Raw genomic sequence first — 6888 nt, forward strand, 5'->3', positions numbered from 1 at the left:
ACGCCGGTCTCCGGCCGCCTCGCTCTCCCCCCTTCGCGCTCGCCCTCGCGCTCGACCCATCTGGGCTGGGGCACGCGGCGACATTCACTAGTCGGCCCAGGGACCCCCCGGTCTCGAAACGCCGACAGTTGGCGCGCCAGGTAGGGGCCTGCTGCGTGTTGACGAACAGCTTCCCGTCAAGCTCCAGATGGGCAGTCTCCAGCAACCTCTCCAACCCGGGACGGTGCTCCGTTTCGGGAGTCTTGAGTTCATGTCCCTCGACGGCAGCTACGACCTGATACTCCTTCCACCGCCGCGCGACAACGACAATGGCGGCCGACAGCCCGCCCGCCGGCGGCGGAATCGACGACGTCTTCCCCATGTGGTGGAAGAACAACCTTCGAGAGCATCCCGCCCTTTTCCCCGCCGACGGAGGGGAAGGCAGGGCGACCAAGGCCAAGCAGGAGGCAGCGCCTCGTTGGCTGTCGAGCGAGTCGACAGCGCCGGCACCCCAACGGGGGGCGCACCGGGTATCGACTTCGCGCTTGATACGAAGACGAGCACCATCTCCCCGCAACACGCCAATCCCGAGCAAGCGGACGACGCCAGCGCGCTCGTGAAAAGCTTGCTGGACGTTACCCTCGTACCTGAGACGACGGTGCAGTCAGTCCCCGACGTGACTTTATCGCCGCTCGTCGACCAAGAGGTACCGACCGATTCCCATCCCACGTCATTTGGATTCAGCCTCAACCCGCCTAGCGACCTCGCTTTGGCGGGCGCTCTCGTAGAGGCGAGTCCAAACCCTCTGGGGTTTCGCATGCGGTCGCCTTGGGACCGGCTGACGGACGTCTCGACCTACGGGCCCTCTGGGTCCGAGGAAGACGACGAGCCCAGCATCTGTTGGGATTTCTCTGGACTTGGCAACCCCAGTGCCATGCGGGACTTCATGACCGCATGTGACTACTGCCTCTCCGACTGTTCCGACGGTAGCCGCAGCCTCGGCGACGAGGACTGCGGCCCAAGCCGCGAATGTTTCCACGTCGATCTAGGGGGTCCCTCCGAAGGCAATCATCTCGGCATGCCGGAGGACGGTGATCTCCCTAGGCCGGTGCCCCGCGTTGACATCCCACGGGAGCTAGCTGTGGTCCCCGTTCAGGCGGGGGGCCATGACCCATAGCTCGAGCAAATCCGCGGGGTGCAGGCCAGGCTCGACGAGGGAGCATGAGCGCTTGAGCCGATCCGCCGAGACGTCGGGCAGGCATGGGCGGGCCAACCCCCGGCCGGAGAAATACGTCATCTGCCCCAGGGTTTCTAGCACCGCGTCGCCGACGACGTCAGGGTCATGTCGCCACCCGCATCTAGTGGGGTCGGCCAGAACCTGGCTGCAGCAGCGATGCTTCTCCGTGCGATGCCGGAGCCATCAACCACCGAGGGTCGGCGAATCCAGGGGGAGCTCAAGAATCTCCTGGAAGGCGCTGCGGTCCGACGGGCCGAGAGCTCTGCCTCCCGAAGGCAGGGGTACCCCTCGGAACCTCATGCCGCGACTTCCCGATTCATGCGGGAAGCCTCGGTCTACACCGGGCACACGCGCAACACCGCGCCTGCGGCCCCGTGCCGCCTCGGCAACGAACACCATCGCCGCGACCGTCGGGCCCACCTCGACGAGAGGATGCGCCGAGGCTACCACCTCAGGCGTGGGGGACGCTACGACAGCGGGGAGGATCGGAGTCCCTCGCCCGAACCACCCGGTCCGCAGGCCTTCAGCCGGGCCATCCGACGGGCACCGTTCCCGACCCGGTTCCGACCCCTGACTACTATCACAAAGTACTCGGGGGAGACGAGACCGGAACTGTGGCTCGCGGACTACTGTCTGGCCTGCCAACTGGGTGGAACGGACGATGACAACCTCATCATCCGCAACCTCCCCCTGTTCCTCTCCGACACCGCTCGCGCCTGGTTGGAGCACCTGCCTCCGGGGCAGATCTCCAACTGGGACGACCTAGTCCAAGCTTTCGCCGGCAATTTCCAGGGCACGTACGTGCGCCCCGGGAATTCCTGGGACCTCCGAAGCTGCCGACAGCAGCCGGGAGAGTCTCTCCGGGACTACATCCGGCGATTCTCGAAGCAGCGCACCGAGCTGCCCAACATCACCGACTCGGATGTCATCGGCGCGTTCCTCGCCGGCACCACCTGCCGCGACCTGGTGAGCAAGTTGGGTCGCAAGACCCCCACCAGGGCGAGCGAGCTGATGGACATCGCCACCAAGTTCGCCTCCGGCCAGGAGGCGATCGAGGCTATCTTCCGAAAGGACAAGCAGCCCCAGGGCCGCCCATTAGAAGATGCTCCCAAGGCGTCGACTCAGCGCGGCGCCAAGAAGAAAGGCAAGAAGAAGTCGCAAGCGAAACGCGACGCCGCCGACGTGGACCTTGTCGCCGCCGCTGAGTACAAGAACCCTCGGAAACCCCCCAGAGGTGCCAACCTTTTCGACAAGATGCTCAAGGAGCCGTGCCCCTATCACCAGGGGCCCGTCAAGCACACCCTTGAGGAGTGCGTCATGCTTCGGCGCCACTTCCACAGGGCCGGGCCACCAGCGGAGGGTGGCAGGGCCCGCGACGACGACAAGAAGGAAGATCACCAAGCAGGAGAGTTCCCCGAGGTCCGCGACTGCTTCATGATCTACGGTGGGCAAGCGGCGAATGCCTCGGCTCGGCACCGTAAGCAAGAGCGTCGGGAGGTCTGTTCGGTGAAGGTGGCGGCGCCAGTCTACCTAGACTGGTCCGACAAGCCCATCACCTTCGACCAAGCTGACCACCCCGACCACGTGCCGAGCCCGGGGAAATACCCGCTCGTCGTCGACCCCGTCATCGGCGACGTCAGGCTCACCAAGGTCCTTATGGACGGAGGCAGCAGCCTCAACATCATCTACGCCGAGACCCTCGGGCTCCTGCGTGTCGATCTGTCCTCCGTCCGAGCAGGCGCTGCGCCCTTCCATGGGATTATTCTCGGGAAGCGCGTCCAGCCCCTCGGACAACTCGACCTTCCTGTCTGCTTCGGAACGCCCTCCAACTTCCAAAGGGAGATCCTGACGTTCGAGGTGGTCGGGTTCCGAGGGACCTACCACGCGGTACTGGGAAGACCATGCTACGCGAAGTTCATGGCCGTCCCCAACTACACCTACCTGAAGCTCAAGATGCCGGGCCCCAACGGGGTCATCACCGTCGGCCCCACGTACAAACACGCGTTCGAATGCGACGTGGAGTGCGTGGAGTACGCCGAGGCCCTCGCCGAGTCCGAGGCCCTCATCGCTGACCTGGAAAGCCTCTCTAAGGAGGTGCCAGACGTGAAACGTCATGCCGGCAACTTCGAGCCAGTGGAGACGGTCAAGATCATCCCCCTCGACCCCAGCGGCGACGCCTCCAAGCAGATCCGGATCGGCTTCGGGCTCGATCCCAAATAGGAAGCAGTGCTCGTCGACTTTCTCTGCGCGAACGCCGACGTCTTCGCGTGGAGTCCCTCGGACATGCCCGGCATACCGAGGGATGTCGCCGAGCACTCGCTGGATATTCGGGCCGGAGCCCGACCCGTCAAGCAGCCTCTGCGCCGATTCGACGAGGAGAAGCGCAGAGCGATAGGCGAGGAGATCCACAAGCTAATGGCGGCAGGGTTCATCAAAGAGGTATTCCATCCCGAATGGCTTGCCAACCCTGTGCTTGTGAGAAAGAAAGGGGGGAAATGGCGGATGTGTGTAGACTACACTGGTCTCAACAAAGCATGTCCGAAGGTTCCCTACCCTCTGCCTCGCATCGATCAAATCGTGGATTCCACTGCTGGGTGCGAAACCCTGTCTTTCCTCGATGCCTACTCAGGGTATCATCAAATCAGGATGAAAGAGTCCGACCAGCTCGCGACTTCTTTCATCACACCCTTCGGCATGTACTGCTATGTCACCATGCCGTTCGGCTTGAGGAATGCGGGCGCGACGTACCAGCGGTGCATGAACCATGTGTTCGGCGAACACATTGGCCGCACGGTCGAGGCCTACGTCGATGACATCGTAGTCAAGACGAGGAAAGCTTCCGACCTCCTTTCCGACCTTGAAGTGACATTCCGATGTCTCAAGGCGAAAGGCGTCAAGCTCAATCCCGAGAAGTGTGTCTTCGGGGTGCCCCGAGGCATGCTCTTGGGGTTCATCGTCTCCGAGCGGGGCATCGAAGCCAACCCGGAGAAGATCGCAGCCGTCACCAGCATGGGGCCCATCAAGGACTTGAAAGGCGTACAGAGGGTCATGGGATGTCTCGCGGCTCTGAGCCGTTTCATCTCACGCCTCGGCGAAAGAGGTCTACCTCTGTACCGCCTCTTAAGGAAGGCCGAGTGCTTCACTTGGACCCCTGAGGCCGAGGAAGCTCTCAGGAACTTGAAGGCGCTCCTCACAAAGGCACCTATCTTGGTGCCTCCAGCTGCCGGAGAAGCCCTCTTGGTCTACGTCGCCGCGACCACTCAGGTGGTTAGCGCCGCGATTGTGGTCGAGAGGCAAGAAGAGGGGCATGCATTGCCCGTTCAGAGGCCAGTTTACTTCGTCAGCGAGGTACTGTCTGAAACCAAGATCCGCTACCCACAAGTTCAGAAGCTGCTGTATGCAGTGATCCTGACACGGTGGAAGTTGTGACACTACTTCGAATCTCATCCGGAAACTGTGGTGTCATCCTTCCCCCTGGGGGAGATCATCCAGTGCCGAGAGGCCTCAGGTAGGATTGCAAAGTGGGCGGTGGAAATCATGGGCGAGACAATCTCGTTCGCCCCTCGGAAGGCCATCAAGTCCCAGGTTTTGGCGGACTTCGTGGCCGAATGGGTCGACACCCAGCTACCGACGGCTCCGATCCAACCGGAGCTCTGGACCATGTTTTTCGACGGGTCGTTGATGAAGACGGGAGTCGGCGCAGGCCTACTCTTCATCTCGCCCCTCGGGAAACACCTACGCTATGTGCTACGCCTCCATTTCCCGGCGTCCAACAATGTGGCTGAGTATGAGGCTCTGGTCAACGGGTTGCGGATCACCATCGAGCTAGGGGTCCGGCGCCTCGACGCCCGCGGTGACTCGCAGCTCGTCATCGACCAAGTCATAAAGAACTCCCACTGCCGCGACCCGAAGATGGAGGCCTACTGCGATGAGGTTCGGCGCTTGGAGGACAAGTTCTACGGGCTCGAGCTCAACCACATCGCTCGGTGCTACAACGAGACTGCGGACGAGCTGGCTAAAATAGCCTCGGGGCGAACAACGGTTCCCTCGGACGTCTTCTCTCGGGATCTGCATCAACCTTCCGTCAAGATCGACGACACGCCCGAGCCTGAGGCGCCCTCGGCCCAGTCTGAGGTACCCTCGGCCCAGCCCGAGGCACCCTCAGCTCGGCCCGAGGCGCCCTCGGTTCAGCCCGAGGTACCCTCGGCCCCCGAGGGTGAGGCACTGCGCGTCGAGGAGGAGCGAAGCGGGGCCACGCCTGATCGAAACTGGCAGACCCCGTACCTGCAATATCTCCACCAAGGAGAACTACCCCTCAACCGAGCCGAGGCTCGGCGGGTGGCGCGGCGCGCCAAGTCGTTCGTCTTGCTGGGCGATGAGAAGGAGCTCTACCACCGCAGCCCCTCTGGCATCCTCCAGCGATGCATCTCCGTCGCCGAAGGTCAGGAACTCCTGCGAGAGATACACTCGGGGGCTTGCGGCCATCACGCAGTGCCTCGAGCCCTTGTCAGGAATGCCTTCCGACAAGGCTTCTACTGGCCGACGGCGGTGGCCGACGCCACTAGAATTGTCCGCACCTGTGAAGGGTGTCAATTCTACGCGAGGCAGACCCACCTGCCTGCTCAGGCTCTGCAGACGATACCCATCACCTGGCCTTTCGCTGTGTGGGGTCTGGATCTCGTCGGCCCCTTGCAGAAGGCACCCGGGGCTACACGCACCTGCTGGTCGCCATCGACAAATTCTCCAAGTGGATCGAGGTCCGACCTCTGAATAGCATCAGGTCTGAGCAGGCGGTGGCGTTCTTCACCAGCATCATCCATCGCTTCGGGGTCCCGAACTCCATCATCACCGACAACGGCACCCAGTTCACCGGTAGAAAGTTCTTGGACTTCTGCGAGGATCACCACATCCGGGTGGACTAGGCCGCCGTGGCTCATCCCATGTCAAATGGGCAAGTAGAGCGTGCCAACGACATGATTCTATAAGGGCTCAAGCCTCGGATCTACAATGACCTCAACAAGTTCGGCAAGCGATGGATGAAGGAACTCCCCTCGGTGGTCTGGAGCCTGAGGACAACGCCGAGCCGAGCCACGGGCTTCACGCCGTTCTTCCTAGTCTACGGGGCCGAGGCCGTCTTGCCCACAGACCTGGAATACGGCTCCCCGAGGATGAGGGCCTACAGCGATCAAAGCAACCAAGCTAGCCGAGAAGACTCGCTGGACCAGCTGGAGGAGGCTCGGGACAAGGCCTTACTACACTCGGCGCGGTACCAGCAGTCCCTGCGACGCTACCACGCCCGAGGGGTCCGGTCCCGAGACCTCCAGGTGGGCGACCTGGTGCTTCGGCTGTGACAAGACGCCTGAGGGAGGCACAAGCTCACGCCCCCCTGGGAGGGACCATTCGTCATCGCCGAGGTTCTGAAGCCCGGAACGTACAAGCTGGCCAACAGCCAAGGCGAGGTCTACGGCAACGCTTGGAACATCCAACAGCTACGTCGCTTCTACCCTTAAGATGTTTTCAAGTTGTTCATATACCTCGCAACCACGCAAAGTTTAGTCATCAAGGAAGGGTCGGCCTCGCCTCGGCAAAGCCCGACCCTCCCTTGGGGGCTAAAAGGGGGGGAACCCCCTCTGCGTCGAAATTTTCCTCGAAGAAAGATCTTTTCTGCCAGA

The sequence above is a fragment of the Zea mays genome, chromosome 3, assembly GCF_902167145.1.
Source record: "Zea mays cultivar B73 chromosome 3, Zm-B73-REFERENCE-NAM-5.0, whole genome shotgun sequence".
In the NCBI taxonomy this organism is placed as follows: domain Eukaryota; kingdom Viridiplantae; phylum Streptophyta; class Magnoliopsida; order Poales; family Poaceae; genus Zea; species Zea mays.